The sequence below is a fragment of the Balaenoptera acutorostrata genome, chromosome 11 (assembly GCF_949987535.1).
Source record: "Balaenoptera acutorostrata chromosome 11, mBalAcu1.1, whole genome shotgun sequence".
Taxonomy (NCBI): domain Eukaryota; kingdom Metazoa; phylum Chordata; class Mammalia; order Artiodactyla; family Balaenopteridae; genus Balaenoptera; species Balaenoptera acutorostrata.
In genome coordinates this window covers 31,782,614-31,799,821 of record NC_080074.1, presented here as the reverse complement: position 1 = coordinate 31,799,821, position 17,208 = coordinate 31,782,614, and the positions used below count along the sequence as shown (strand labels likewise).

The following is a 17,208-nucleotide window of genomic DNA, read 5'->3' as shown; positions in this document are numbered from 1 at the left end:
AATAATGGGGAACAGGGAGAAAGAGAGACTGAGACTGTCTTTCTTAGCCAAGTAACCACCATATTCTTTACTATCCATTTGGTTATGAGCTGGGTCCATGTGATGTATGGATGAATATTCACAAGCTACCTTAATGCCCAGATTTCTCCAAGCACAGCAGAGTCCTGGTTTAATATTATTCATTGCAACATGGCTTGGGAAATATTGGGTTGGCCAAAAGGTTCACTTGTTTTTTTCCGTAAGATGGCTCTAGTAGTGCTTAGTTGCCTTTAACTTCATTCTAAACAAGTTTGTTAGGTTGTACCGTGACATCTGTCATATCAGCGTGCATTTTAAAAAAAACTTATCAAAATTGGTGAATTTTTGTGTAGCCATTTTAATATTGAAGATGGAAGAAAAAAAGCAACATTTTCAGCATATCATGCTTTATTATTTCAAGAAAGGTAAAATCGCAACTGAAATGCAAAAAACAATTTGTACAGTGTATGGAGAAGGTGCTGTGATTGATCGAAGGTGTCAAAATTGGTTTGCGAAGTTTCCTGCTGGAGATTTCTCACTGGACGATGCTCCACGGTTGGGTGGACCAGTTGAAGTTGATAGCGATCAGATCGAGATATTAATTGAGAACAATCAACGCTATACCATGCGGGAGATAGCCAACCTACTCAAAATATCCAAATCAAGGGTTGAAGATCATTTGCACAAGCTTGGTTATGTTAATCGTTTTGATGTTTGGGTTCCACAGAAGTTAAGTGAAAAAAGCCTTCTTGACTGTATTTCCACATGCAATTCTCTACTTAAATGTAAAGAAAACATTCTGTTTTTAAAACAAATTGTAACGGGAGATGAAAAGTGGATACTGTACAGTAATGTGGAACAGATGAGATCACGGGGCAAGCGAAATGAACCACCACCAACCACACCAAAGGCCGGTCTTCATCCCAAGAAGGTGATGTTGTGTATATGGTGGGATTGGAGGGGTGTCCTCTATTATGAGCTCCTTCTGGAAAACCAAACGATTAATTCCAAGTATTGCTCCCAATTAGACTGACTGAAAGCAGCACTTGACGAAAAGCATCCAGAATTAGTCAACAGAAAACACATAATTTTCCCTGAGGATAATGCAAGACCACGTATTTTTTGATGACCAGGCAAAACCTGTTACAGCTTGGCTGGGAAGTTCTGATTCATCCACCCTATTCACCAGATATTGCACCTTCAGATTTCCATTTATTTAGGTCTTTACAAAATTCTCTTAAAATGGAAAAAGTTTCAATTCCCTGGAAGACTGTAAAAGGCACCTGGAAAGGTTCTTTGCTCAAAAGATAAAAAGTTTTGGGAAGATGGAATTATGATGTTGCCTGAAAAATGACAGAAGGTAGTGGAACAAAATGGTGAATACATTCATCGTTCAATAAAGTTCTTGGTGAAAATGAAAAATGTGTCTTTTATTTTTACTTAAAAACTGAAGGAACCTTTTGGCCAACCCAATACTACAAGTTCCCCCAAATGTTGGGGTCTCTTTGAGCTCTCCTTGGTTAAATAAGAAAACATATGGGAAATATCTAGCACTGTACCCAACACACGAAAGAATATTCAATAAAAGTTAACAGATTATGAAGAAAACCATACAACAGGGAAAATTCCTATCTATGTTAAGAACCAAGCAACAGATAAATAAATGGAGCCCAGGGCGCAAAAAATGAGTAAGAAGGGCATAGAAAGGGACTTCACCAATGAAGTCATTGATTTTCCAGATTTGCCTAGAGCGCCCTCTGCAGAGCAGATGGGTTGTGGAGGAATCTCAGATTTTGCTCTATTTATGCCTTTTATCCAGGAGCTGCACACAAGAGCCAGAGAAGATGAACTCAGAACCTGAGCTGAGCAAATGAATGATTTCAGAGAAGATGTATGGGCTTCTCTTTGCTCCCTGGGTGAAAATGGGAGTCCTACTGAACCCAGCTGGCCTGAGTTTGGTTTCAGGTTCTGTCTTTCACTCTATGCAATCTTGAGCAACTTGATCTCTAGAAATCTCCATCTCTCTGTCACTAAAGTGAGGAGAATAATAGCAGCTACCTCATAGGATGTTCAGTCACTCAGTGCATACTTTTTGAGTGCTTTGTGCTGGGTAATGTTTGAGGTCCTAGAAATACAGTAAAATAGGCAGTAAAATAGACAAAATCTCTCCCCGTGTAGAACACAACATGGAATTTATGTCCTAGCTGGTGGGACAATGGCAGGGCAGCTTACACAGAAGCCTGGACCCGTCGGAGAACCCTTTCTTGTTCTGGGCCCCGCTCGATGCTAGCAGCTTTTTCGGCTGAGGTAGCACACTCAAATGAGGTATATATTGCCTCCATGAATCCAAAGAGGCCCATGATAAGTCATTTTTTGGTTGCAGGAATGGAGACTTTAACCTTAGAAGGGATACATTTGACATAACTCAGACCACTGCTTGCCTAGAAACTTCACTGAGGTGGAAGGCCCCTGAATTTTTGTGGGATTCATCTCCTAGCAGACAAGTGTCTTACCAAGTGGCTGGAATAGTTTCTACTTCCTCCTTACCAAGTCCAGTCAGCATAATACCACCAATATACTGAACGAGTGTGAGGTCCTGTGGAAGAGATCCTGACTCTATTGGGACAGTGGCGTGAGTATTCAGTGATACATGTGCAAACGCGCCTTAATGCAGTTCTAGGCCAGAGCAGATCCTTGGCAAATGATACCTACTGTGCTCTGCTCAAAATCGATCCTTTACATCAGGATGCTAGGCAGGAGCCAGTGGCAGGACGCCCAGGAAAGCTGCTTATAGAATAGGCTTCTTCTCTACTAACCGCTCTGGTTTTTCTTCTCCTTAGTTACCATCAAATTGTTTTTCACAAAGATATGAATGAACGTTGTTCGCTACACCCTGATAAATATTTCTCAAATTAAAGCACCACTTAATTGCATCTCAGCAATGCTCCCTTGTGACCGCGCCATTAGGCTTAATGAATAATTCATCGGCTTCCTGGGGTGCGTTCCGCGGATCTTAGGAACAAGACGAAATAATTCTTAGGTGTTTGCCTTTTTCGGCCCCCACTTTTCCCTCTTGGCAAATGCAGGCGCGCAGCTGCCTAGCAGGGGAGAGACGCCGTAGGCAAGCAGGCGGTGGCAGGGTTAGCCTGAGCCCAGACCCGCCTCCCAAGCCCACCTGGTCCTGGCACAGGAAGGCTGTTTGGGGGCCTCTGCCCTCCCCAGACGCTGGAACAGCAGCTGCCGGGAGTCGAGGTTTAACCCGCACCAGGCAGAGGGCAAAAGAGACCTCGGGCAGCAGGTGAGCTTCAGGCGGCAGGGACTTTGCTCAACGAACCGGAGGCACAGGGAGGACAGCTTGGGATACACAAGCTGCAACGGCCCGGTGCCAGAGGATCCGGCGATCACAGTGGCAACCAGAAACCTTTCTCCCAGTGGATCTGTGGGGGATGGAGAGGTGGGGGATGATGAAAGAACTTTCTATCTTTCTGCCATCTTTCCTCCATCCCAGGGCATCACCTGTTTGGCAGCAAGGCAAATTGGACATATATGCATTTGATTTTTTTTTTCCTTTTTTACTATTTCCGTTAAAGGCCAAGAAATTCCTTCTGTGACTTCCTTCCATTCCAGAAAGGACACCCTTAGAACTTGCCTATAAGACCCCAAATGTACCTAGATGGAGAAGAGGGCATGGATTTTGGCTCTTCACACCAGACCCTGCATGCTCCTTCATATAAAAAATCATAATAGCTATCATTTATACAAAGTCAACTTTATGTCTACAAGGATTATTTCATCTAATACCCCTGAGGTAAATACTATTGTTATCACCATTTAACAGATGAGAACACCAAGGCTTATAGAGGTGAACCAACTTGCCTAATGACATATTGTTAGAAAGCAATGAGACTGGGTTTGAGACTCAGGTAATCTGATTCCAGAACCAGAATTCTCTAATGTCTGCATTCTCCCCACCGCATCCCACCCCATCTTGACTTGTATCTTCTCTGTTCAATTCCTCTCTTTTTCTTTTAAATTTCAACCACCATTTGTGATTTGACCTGCATGAATGACAAGCCCTATGTCTTTATTTGCTCTGTTTGGTGATAAGAATAGTGAATGCATGGGAATCTGTAAGCTTAGTTCTTTTACCCTTTTAAGTTTTCCTTGTTGTTTGAAATTTTCTTGGAGCTATTTGAAATATAAGCGGCATAAAAGCCAATATGGTCTAGATTGCCAAGAAACTTCGTAAAATCATATGCAGGAGCTGGTGCATCCAGGTGATAGACTGGAAAACTCTGGGCTTGCAGTCAGATACTTGGGTTTTAGTGCTGCCTCTGTTCCTTACCACCTGAGTGACCCCAGGTATGTCATTTAAGTCTCTGAGCTTCATTTCCTTATCAAGACAATGGGGGAAAGGTGTCATAGCCCAGAGCATTGTTTTGAGGATTACAAAAGATATGTGCAGGTTTGCTATCTACGGAACCCTTCCTTCTGTTATCTTTTATCAATGCTGTGTCGCCAAGGGAAGGAGGAGGATGTGGCAATATGAGGGGCCAGGGGACTAAGATACAGCTGCTGCTCAGAAGAAAAACAGAATGACTTTTCTCTCTTCTGCTGGGCCCCTTCTGGGAGGCACCCTCTCTTCCCAGGACCAGCTGGCCCTCCCTCCTCAGCTCTCCTGAAGGGCCCGGCTTTGGGGGAAGGTCACATCCTGGTTACCACAGTTTCAAAACACAGCTCTAAATCATAACCGACCTGCCTTATTTCAGTGGCACAGGCAGCCTCCAAATGAGCAACAGAAAATACCCCTTGTCAGTTCATCGGTGACATGAAAAGAAATGTGCTCCCTGATATAGCAGTAAAGCCAGATTGGAGGGTCCACATGCATCCCCTTAGTACTCTAGAATATAATTAGAAATAAAGGCACACAATGAAATTATGCCTTCACGGGTTAGTTTGTTGTAGATGGGTTGAGAAAAGAAAGGGAAGAAAAAATAGACAAGACTTCTGGAAATGATTATAGCCAAAGAGGATGGATGGTTTTCTTCTTGGTTTGTCTCGGGGGAACAACTTTGATCTTTGTTTCTTTTTCTTTCTTTTTTTTTTTTTTTTTTTAATTCTGGCCCTTTAAATTTTTATTTATTTATTTATTTATTTATGGCTGTGTTGGGTCTTCGTTTCTGTGCGAGGGCTTTCTCTAGTTGCGGCAAGCAGGGGCCACTCTTCACATCGCGGTGCGCAGGCCTCTCATTATTCACATCGCGGTGCGCGGGCCTCTCATTATCGCGGCCTCTCTTGTTGCAGAGCACAGGCTGCAGACGCGCAGGCTCAGTAGTTGTGGCGCACGGGCCCAGTTGCTCCACGTCATGTGGGATCTTCCCGGACCAGGGCTCGAACCCGTGTCCCCTGCATTGGCAGGCAGATTCTCAACCACTGCGCCACCAGGGAAGCTCCCTGACCTTTGTTTCTTCACTGTGCTCCTTACTCTCTGCAGAAGGGTCATTGCACTGTCCTGAAAATCACTACTACACTACACTACAGCCAGCCATCTTTCCCTGTCCATCCCTCGGGCGTGAACAGCTTGTGTAGCAGCCCCTCAGGTGCATTGGTCTCCCTGTCACTGTCACTCTTTTCCCTCTCTCTGTATTTCATTTCTCTCGCCATTGCAAATCTCCCCCATGTTATGATTACACTGTTTTGGTCTGTCACAGTTAAGAGCTTTCAAGACTTAGCAGTACCCACCACACCTACCATAGGATTTTTTCAGGTCCTTTCTTTTTGGGACATGGATATCTTTTTAAATGGAAGAAAGAAGAGAAAGAAGCCAGACAATTTGTGACAATAAACACAGACTGGAGCAGGACAGGGTTGGGTAGGGATGTGGGAGAGAAAGCCTAAGGCCACCTGCTTGGAATAGATTAGTGAGGTTTAAAGAAAAACATCCCCCAGTCTCCATTCAATCCCTAGAAAAATGGTGCATTTTCTCATTTCTTACTCCCACGCTTTACCCTGAGAAGGGAGAAATAACAGGAGAGAAACGTGAGAGCAGATAGGGGAAGACTGCCTCAGAGAAGGATGGGAGCCTTGATTGGGGCTCACCGGGTGGTCCACGCTCTGACGCGGAGAGTGGGAGACGAAGCAGCAGCTGCAGGAGCTTGCCTCCTTCAAAAACTGCTGATGGTTCAGAACTAGAGATTTCATTTTATGGGGGAATGCCCAGCCTTCCTGAGATAGGACGTTATCTACTCTCTGAGGACAGCAGCCATAGCACAATGATGGTATGTCCTGAGTTAAAAGGCAAAACAAATAAGCTGATAAAAAAAACTTTATAAATTGGTAAATGCAGTTATATAAAGAGATTATATAATACATCTTATGTAAATACATTTATTGAGAATTAAATGATTTCCTAAGGAGATAATAAAATTAAGACTGTCCTAGAAAAAGCTTGAACATATATACTGTACCCATACTTGTGATCACTGCTGCTCCCTTTAAGCATACGCCTGCCTGCACACACACACATACACACACACACACACACACACTTAGACACACACAGGCTTGCTATATGAGTGTTCTGAAACCACTTATTCTGATCACAGATGCATTCCCATCATGTTCTCCTGGAAAAAACTCTAATCTCTAAGAAAGTCCTTATGAGTGAACTTGTAATGACTGGCTGATGGGGGAAGGTGACCGTACTCGGTTATGGTTATGCTGACATTTAGACAGACTGGCTTGGCCTTCAAATCCCACTGTGTGGACCATGACATTGGCACTCATTGTTGCCTCAAGTCTAAACTGATAAACTATTTGGAGGCAGTTTGGTAATAAACTGTCCATTCCTTTGACCCAGAGATTCCACTTTTAGAATGTTTGAGGATTTTTGCAACAGCACTGTTTCAGCATGAAAGTTGAAAACAACCTAAATGTTTGTCAATAGGAGATTGGTTAAGTAATTTGTTATTTCTGTAAAAAACCTGTTATAGATCCACATGTGTTGACATGTAAAAATGTTCATAATATATAGTTTAAGGGGAAATGAGGGTTGCAGACAATACATACAATATGGTTGGATTTTGTTTTGTATAAATATGTGTTATGTTTCTGTATATGTACGAACATACATACATCCTGGGTATGCATAGGAAAAAATCTACAACAAAATGTTAACAGAGTTATATCTGAATGGTATGATTACACCTAATACTCTTTTTTTATCCAAACACTTATCTGCATTTTCCGATTATTTTTTTGCAATGAGAAAATATTATTCTGTACCCAGAAAACATAACAAAACTGTTTTAACAAAATCACACTGGGATTTACCTACTCTGTGCACAGCCAGTCCTGCCCCTAAGTACATGACACTTAGTTTCACAAAGATGGCCAGTCCTCCTTCCTGGGCCAACTGAGAACGATGTAGAGGGGATTCACACTGGAGCTGCAATCAGGCTGGCCTCTAAGATCTGTTTTAAATTGTGACTCTTCAGGGGACTTCCCTGGCGATCCAGTGGTTAGGACTCTGCGCTTCCATTGCAGGGGACGTGGGTTCGATCCTTCGTAGGGGAACTAACATCCCGCAAGCCGCAGGGCATGGCTAAATAAATAAATAAACTGTGACTCTTCGGCATTTTGGCAATACTGCATGCCAAGCACCAAGATGGTGATCAGGTAATTAACTCCACAAATTCATCTATGACTGATTTGTAATAGTTGGGTTGGTTTTTCAGCTGGAGAGTTTGGGAAACATAAAGGGTAATTCACCAAGAATTGACCTGGGATCGTTTGCTATGATATTTAGGTGTGCATGTACACACATGCATGCCTAAGTAACATGATAGCATTTGGCATATTCATGGTTGTGTTGTTTAATCTCAGCAGTTTCTGTTGTTGCATATCAGGCAACAGCTGGAGAATTCCACACATCTGTGTGGATGATGATTCAACAAAACTAAGCTGTCAATTCTTTTTTTTTTAATTGAAGTATAGTTGATTTACAATATTGTGTTAGTTTCAGGTGTACAGCATACTGATTTAGTTGTTTTCTTCTGATTATATTCCGTTACAGGTTATTACATATATTGAATATAATTCCCTGTGCTACACAGTAAATTCTTGTTGCTTAAAAGCAGTCAATTCTTGAATTTTGGATTTCAAAAAAAATTGACACTCATAACAGAGACGATAGTATGAAAGGAAAAAAAAAAAAAAGCTGCTGAAGGACTTCTGGCATATTATTTTTAGCTCTTAACAAAAAGATGTGCATGAATGATTCTAATTAGAAGAGGAAATCATCCATCCCAACCTCTACCCCATCCCACTGAGAGATAACATCCTACAGAGTGAGGAAAATAAGAGAGAAGAATCAAAGAAAAAGTAAGAAGTTTTTATGCTGTTCAGTGCCTCTGAGAAAAAGCTGTGTATGAAAAAAAGCTGTGTATCTGGCCCCTCCCCTCAACCTAAGTCAGGGCAGTGAGACAACAGTATAAAAACCCTAGGTCCCTTTGGGATTCTGAGAGCAGAAGAGCACGGGCTTTGTTTCCCAGGTGAGGGGCAACCCCCAGCGCAGCATGACCACAGCAGACTTCAGGGGCTGTGAGGGAATCTAAGCAGAAGGGCCCACAGCAGCTTCATAGAGGCCCCAGTGACATGGCGAGTATCCAAGAGCCACATGGATGTGGCATGGAGTTGCAATGGGCTACGGGAGACCCCGAAGCGGGGATAAGGGCGCATGATAACTGTTCCCTGGTGCTTTGAGGTTACATGTGACTCCAAAACGTAAGTGCAAAATCGAGAAGAAAACAGGAAGGAAAAACGTAACATTTACTGAGCTTACTTGGAATTGACTAAGCTTAAGTTGCCACCACTTGGGAGATTTTGTTAGAAATAAGTTTAATTGTAGGAACCTGCAAAAAAAAATTAATATACAACCTAGGTTTTGCCTGAATATTTTACCTGACCCACACTGGCTAAAGACCCCAAATGAGGGATTCTTCTCCACTCAAGGATTCCTTGGCATCAGCCTGGGCTGTCTCATTGTCAATATCTCTGGCTAATCTTGCTGACCAGCCCCTGCTATACTACGCTGATCACCTGGCTGGTTACATACTTATCAGTCGAGCTTCACAGTCGAAATAGGCCTCACACTGGCCACTAAATTTTTCTGAGTCCCTCTTTTTAGTACATGTGTCTTTGGGTAGGCCCTCTAATGATTGCAAGGACTTTTCCATTTGCCCTTTATTTGAAATGAAAGGAAATGGTTTGAGAATAGAATGTCACTATTCTGAAAGACTTTTCTATTTTCCTTTTAAAAACTCTTTCCAGTCCTCTTCCAAAGACACACACACACACACACACACACACACACACACACACACACATTTCTTTCAACATACATGTGTCCCTCCAACAACTAGATGAAATCATCCTGGTCTTTGCTATCCAGCTAAAACCAGGAAAGGCAAAAACCAGGAAAGGCAAAAACCAGTCATCTCTGCATGCCAGCATAAATCTTGCAGTATTCTTAATATCCTCTAATCCTGCCATCACCTTTACATGCACACTCTAAGTAAAAACAAGGGTATTCTCTAGCCCATTTCTGTGGACCATGACAAAGAGGGCTGGCAGAGGCCACGCTAGTGCTCAAGTTAAAAGAGAGCATGTAGGGATGGCCAGTGATTCCTTCCTAAAAATGTTTGGCTCAAAGAGATTAGCTCCAGCTGGTCCAGTGAGAAAAGATGTGGTACAGAAAGCAGAAAGGACTACTGCATACAGTGAAAACTTCAGGTGAAATCATAGGAAGCAGCCAATGATTTGCATATCTTTTATATTTGACTATTAGTTTCACCCTGAGAGAGAGGAAACAGGCACCAAGGAGTCACATTATATGAAAGATACATCATTTTTATTCTCTTCCTTACTCCTGGAGGGGTCCCTTGATAGTCTGCTGAAGACTTACCCTAATGTCCCACTGGCTTCCAGCATAGCTGCAGTGTTCTACAGTCACCCTAGAACAGGAGTAAAATTTCCATATTGATTCTATAGGAAATTTCCAAGCAACATGGGAATCTGGGGCTGCACATCTCATTGATGGAGCACTAGTGTTTTATTAATTTTGCAGTTATGTGCCAGATGAATTGATCCAGGAGGGACCACTAAAGATCCTCCAGGGCTGGTCATTCTGCAGCGCAAGTGCTTGTTTACTTAGCTGCCCGAACACTAGAATGTATTCTCTATTTGGCCAAGGACTCTGTTGTTTTTCTATTCTATCCTCAGCCCTCAATTGTCATTAGTATTTGAGGAATAAGTGAATGCATTTCATAGAGTTTCTACAATCCAAGGTGATGAGAAACTGCACTCGGGGGATATAAGTGGCAAAATATAAATATTTCCCATGAGGGAACCTCCGAGAGGATCAGAATGGGATCATACTCGGGCATGATGGCTTTGTAAAAAGGTCTGTGATTCCAGTGCGCCTGGCATAGACGAGGACCAGGATCTGCCAACATTTTAACCATCAGGTATAAAGCAAGAGAGAATTCTTTTAAAGGAAACAAGCCGTAGAATGTACAACAGCAAGAGTGAACCCCAATGTAAACTGTGGACTTTGAGTGATTGCGATGTGTGAGTGTAGCTTCATTGATTGTAACAAATGGACCACTCTGGTGGGGGATGTTGATAATGGGGGAGGCTATTCATGGGGGGGTAGGTAGGGAGTATGTGGGAACTCTGGACCTTCCACCGAATTTTACTGTGAACCTAAAAAATAAAGTCTATTTAAGAAAAAAACAAAAGGAAAGGAAACAAGCAGGAAAAGGTAAAGAGAGGAGGGAAGACATAAAGGAGGAAGAAGAAAGAACATGGGAAGCAATGTGCGAATCACGTCCTGTCATTCCACCTCAGTGGCCCTCAGATCACAGGCTGGCAAACCTGACCCAAAGATACATGGACTCTACCATGTGCACATACAGGCGAAGAGCCCTGACCTCTGTTTCCAGTAGTGTTATAGCTCACACAGAGAGAGTGTCTGGGCGCTAATGAGCATTTTCTTATGCACAGAGAAGAGGCAATTTGGAAAAATCTAGTTAATTTAGCTATTTCCATGCCTATCATGATGAGATTTTTCTGGCCCAAAACTCAGGGCACATTGTCTGATATCAATCCTAACGTAGGACAGACATTGGATACAAGAAATATTCCAGAGCTTCCCTAGTGGTGCAGTGGTTTAGAATCCGCCTGCCAGTGCAGGGGACACAGGTTCGAGCCCTGGTCCAGAAGATCCCACATGCCACGGAGCAACTAAGCCCGTGCGCCACAACTACTGAGCCTGTGCTCTAAAGCCCACGAGCCACAACTACTGAGCCTGTGTGCCACAACTACTGAAGCCCACGCACCTAGAGCCTGTGCTCCGCAACAAGAGAAGCCACCGCAATGAGAAGCCCGGGCACCACAATCAGGAGTAACCCCCGCTCGCCACAACTAGAGAAAGCCCGCGCACAGCAACAAAGACCCAACTCAGCCAATAAATAAATAAATAAATTTATAAATTTATTTTAAAAAAAGGAAATATTCAAGATTTAAATGTATGTTTAAAATCCATTTTACTGCAACTCCAGACAATAAAAGATAAAAGCCATCCTAATATTGTTCCTAACCCTGACCCTAATTCTCCAATTCAGACGCAAGGTGGTTTAGAGAACTTACAGCCAACCCTCAAATATAAACCATAATTAAAGTTCACAGATGCAAAAACTGTAAATATACATTCTATTATCTCTAAAGTTATTTTATTAAAAAGCAGCCTTTTGTGAAATTTACATATGCTGGTTTGATAACGTAAAAATCATTTTTCTCTGAATTTTAACTTAAAAAAAAAGAAATATTGAAAGAGGTGTTTTCATTTAATCAGTTCTTTCAGTGCTGACTACCAACTGCATAAATGGAAAGCCAGAGCAGAGAAGATTGTTTTTTTTCTACCTATCTCCAAGGTCGAATGAGAACTGGCTATGACGGGGGTTACCTCCTATGACAGATTAAGTAACATGTTATAATGAAAATATGCCTAGCTTATATCTTGGGACCTATATCTATATCAGGACCAAGACAAAGTCAGCACATGGAATGGAGTGATGAGAAAATACCTAAGAAATAGATTGTGCTCTGAGGAGTTAATGTGTTCCAGGTATAACATTTTATGTCAGTGGTTGTAGGTAAGGTGATGAGCATTTAATGGCAGAAAGGATTCAGAAATCCTCAGTCTACGTGTTTATGTTACATAGCATTTTCTCACTTTTGTATTAGAAAAAAGTACATACTAGGAGGAAGGTGAGATCCCTTTAACCACTAAGCACATTCTCTCTCTTTACCTCTCTCTCCCAAACCCCTCCATAAGTAACTTGTTAGGAATTTGATCTTTATCATTCCAGATCTTTCTATAATTTTCATGACTTGGTATTATTTCATTACTATATATTATTTTATCGTTACTTCTGGGGTTTTTGTTTTGCTTTGTTTTACAACTGAAGTATATTTTACATGCAGTAAGGTATATAAAATCTTAAGAATTCAGCTCAGTGAATTTTTACATATGTGTAGCCACTATACCAATTAATATTTTGAAGCTTTCCACAGCCCAGGAGACTCCCTCATGTTCTTTGCAAGTCAACATCCCCTGACCCCACAGGTAGCCCCAATTCTCACTTCTATTACCACAGGTTAGTTTTGCCTCAGGTCAGATCCAACTCTTAGGCCTAAAGAACCCCCTCATCACTGCTGTTTGTGATTATGGATTTTCAAAAAATTAGAGTATAAGCAGTATAATAGACTGGTTGCAAGATGATATAGAACACTTTAGATGGTTCAGAAAACCTTTCAGTAGCTTCTTTTGCTTCAAGTGGTGAGGAGCCTGGCATGTGTAAGGACAGCAGAGATTTCCTGTATGATTAATTCCCTCACTCTCTGACCCACAGATGGGGGAGGCCAGGTTGGCCTAAACCCAAAGAGAGAAAAAGCCTTTGTAGGTTTCCTGAGGATTGGAAGAGCTGGGCCCCACAGAGAAAGGCCTGGGATGGGGCAGGAGGGGGTACTGCCTAGGAGCCTTTCATCGCTGTGAAAGGTGTGTATCCTGAATTGAAAAGAGGCTGCTTTGGGTTACCTGGACTGTCCTATTCGCTGTGTATTATCAGAGCCTGGGAATAGGTCTTCCCACAAACTCTAGCAGAAAGCAAAAGAGATACACCATCTGTATGATGGTGGATAATAATAGTGTCTATCTCATGAGGTTTTTCTAAAAATTTTAAAACTTTTTTATGAAGTTTAAATTATGTAAAATATGTTCCACAAATCTTTAGTGCACATGTTGGTGGATTTTACATATACTTACATATGTAGGTATACGCTCACATCAGAATATTTCTAGATCTCCAAAATGCCCCCTGTCCCCTCCTAATCAATAACTTCTCAGAAGGAACCACTAGTCTGACTTCTGTCATCATAGATTAGTGTGGCCTGGTTTTGAAATTCATATAAATGGAATCATCAATATGCACACTTTGTGCTTACGTTCTTTTGCTTAATAGATGCATGAGACCATCCGTATTTTTGCACATGGTAGTTATTTGTTCTCTATCATTGCTATGTAATATTTTGTTGTACAAATATACCACAATTTATTCTCTGGTCTACTACTGCTGGTGAACATTTGAGATGATTCCCATTTGGAGCTTTTAAAGCATTATAAATGTTCTTGTACATGGCTTTTAGTGTATATAAGATCTCATTTGTGTTCCACTCATACAACCAAGAGTGGAACCACTGGGTCATAAGTGCACATATGTTTAATTTTACGGATTCTGCCAAAAGAGTTTCCAAAGTGTCATACCAATTTGCAATTCCACTAGCAATGTATGAGAGTTTCAGTTAATTTACTTTCTTGCTAACATTAAGAGAGTGAATAGTCAAGTCATATAATGGGAGAAGTTTCTGTAATTACATATCATTGACAAAAGACTTTCTGGAGAAAGAATTATGAATAAATCCTACAATCAAAAACTTCTACAAAAGAAATAGACAACCCAATTCAAAATAAGCAAATGACCTGATCGGCTTTTCAAAAAAGATGTTCAAGTGACCTATAAGCAGGTGTTCATCATCGTTAGTTATCAGAGAAATGCAAATTCAACCACAGTGTGGCAACATCACCTCTAAGAATGCTAAAATCAAAAGGGCTGACAATGCCAAGTGTTTTCTTTTGTTTTTAATAAATGGCATCTACTGTACTCTACTCATCATTCAGCAACTTGGGTCATTCACTTAACAAATGAGCTTAGAGATCTGAACATGTTGCTACAAATATAACTAACTCATCCCTTTTAACTTCTTAGAATTCCATAGTATGAAAATACTACAGTTCAACTTTTTTTGTTTGTTTGTTTGTTTTTTTGACTGTGTTGGGTCTTCATTGCTGCAGGCGGGCTTTCTCTAGTTGCGGCGAGCGGGGGCTACTCTTTATTGCGGTGTGCGGGCTTCTCATTGCGGCGGCTTCTCTTGTTGCGGAGCAAGGGCTCTAGGTGCGCGGGCTTCCGTCGTTGTGGTATGCGGGCTCAGTAGTTGTGGCTCGCGGTCTCTAGAGCGCAGGCTCAGTATTTGTGGTGCACGGGCTTAGTTGCTCTGTGGCATGTGGGATCTTCCCGGAACAGGGCTTGAACCCGTGTCCCCTGCACTGGCAGGCGGATTCTTAACCACTCTGCCACCAGGGAAGCCCCTCAACTTTTTTAATTAAATAGAAATTTAGATTGTTTTTCTGATGTTTTCACTATTACAAACAACACAATAATGAACATTCTTATATGCTCCTCTTTCTGTACATTTGCAAATGTTTCTTCAGGGTAGAAAACAAGGGGTGATATTTGGGTGTCATGGGGAATGTGCTTGTTTAGCTTTGATAAGTGGCAATAAATCACCTTTCTTATCAGCTGTGATAATTATCACTCCAAACAATAGTGTATGAGAATATGTCAAACTACTGCCTTACATGTATTGGACATCATCAATTTTTTTCAATTTCTCCAAATTGATTTTTTAAATGACACATTATCTTAATTTTTACTTCTTGATTACTAGTGAGATCAGACATCTATTCATGACTTTATTGGCATTTGTATGTCTACTTCTATGAATTGTCTTTTCATAGCTTCCCCCATCCCCTTTTCTGTCACTTATTTTTCTTACAAGCATATATTTCTAATATGAACCCTCAGTCTGTTATATGTGTTGCAAATATTTTCTTCCAATCTATTAGTTATTTTCTAACTTTTTATTGAACTTTGTGGTACAGGGGTTTATAGGTTATTATTAATGAAATTTATAAGTATTTTCCTTTATGGTTTTTGCTTTTATGAATGTTTTCCCTACACTTAAGAATTTTCTTTTGTTACACAGTTTAAGTACTTATGTCTTTAATCCAACTGAGTTTATCTTGTGAGACAGATGTCTGATTATTTTTTTTCCAAATGGAGAGCTGATTTATTGAATAACCTACCCTTTCAACTCTGACCTAAACACCAGAGCCATAATGTACCAAATTTGTATATAATATATGTTTCTAACCTCTATTCTGTTTCATTGACTTATCTATTCCTGCACCAGCAACACACCATTTCAATGAATACAACTTTATTTTATTTTCTAACAGGTGCTATTGGCAAGCCCTTGTTCTGTAATTCCTTTTCAAAATTGCCTTAGTTATTCTTGCACATTTTCCCTCATAAAACTTTCAGAATCATCCTGTTAAATTTCATTTTTGAATCCTTCTTGTATTTTGATTAGGTTTACATTGAATTTGTAGATTATTTGGAGGAGAATTGACATTTAAAAACACCGAGTTTTCCTCAATCTTTCAATGGTCAAATCTACTATTTAGTTGGGCCTTTTTTTATATCTTTCAGTAAAGGTTTGCAGTTTTCTCCACAAAAGTCTTATGGAGACTTTTTATGTTATTTTAATTTTTGAATGAGATTTTTTTTTCTATTATATTTTCTAATGGAATATTACTGGTGTATAGGTAAGTTCCTTTTTTAACATAGTATTTTCTAATAAATATCTTAGTATACTTTTTCTATTTTCTTGATATTGCCAGTATTGGTGAGAAAGAGGAAGGGAATATACCAATTAATAATATTCCACAAAATTAACTACCTGTGGAGAATTCATGAAAACATCTTAAAATATGTGTTACATAACGAAGTCGGTATAAAACAAGTCTCTGTTAAACCCTGCTTAGGAAGTTTGGTTCCCTGATGTAGATGATAATGTAGATGTCATCACCTATAAAATTATCCAACATCGCATTCCATCCGCAGCACCACTGCCAGCTCCTCTAAGTTCCTAAAACAAGATGTTACTATCAATGTTTCCCTACTCTTTCCTAGTCAGCTTCCCTTCCCCCCAAAAGTCTTATCTTTCATTCCTACCTCTTGTCTGTCCCTTCTATTCATCAACTCTTTTCTCCTGGATCAGTGATCCCATTAATCCAGTAAGAAACTGTCATTTTTTCAGATGGGCAAAACAAGAGAGAAAGGTTACCTTGGCCTTTCCCATCTTAAAACTGTCGAAGTCCTAACTGCACCTTGAGTAGAATTTTTAAAAGAGAGAAGAGAGCCAGAGATATGATGAAGTTTAAAGATTCTTTCCTCCCTGATTTCCTCTGTTTTCATCTTCAGAATAATAAAAACCAACCATAATAACTGGCACGTACTGAGCACTTAGTGTTGGGTCCTGTGCAAAGCATTTAGTGTGCATCGTGTTTAAGGCCACCAACAAGCCTGTAAGATCGGGACTATTATTATCCCCACTGTGCAGAAAATGAAACACCAGCTCCTTGTAGGATAAATAACTTTCCAAGTTGCATCACTAGTAAGTTTGGCTAGGAATTAACCCCAGCCCCTGTTCTTAACCCCTACTCTAACCCAGTAACAGTGTGGGAAGCAAGTTTGGAGCAAAATAATAGCAGCGATCATTCTATGTGACACATGTGTATCTTCATTTATGACACTAAAGCTTAAAAGGTTTACAAAATTTCACTACTCAGCGTAGTCATCACTATTTTAGCCGTGAAGGATGCCCGTATTTTAGGCTAACTGCAGGACACAAAATAGAGCCTCTTAGCTACATGGAAGCACAGATTTG

General features: G+C 40.8%; 1 pseudogene; it reads right to left on the bottom strand.

The window, feature by feature from the left end:
* Nucleotides 1-9,254, bottom strand: part of LOC103010117 (60S ribosomal protein L7-like 1) — a 34,722-nt pseudogene extending 25,468 nt beyond the window's left edge.
* Between the last annotated feature and the right edge of the window lie 7,954 nt (nucleotides 9,255-17,208).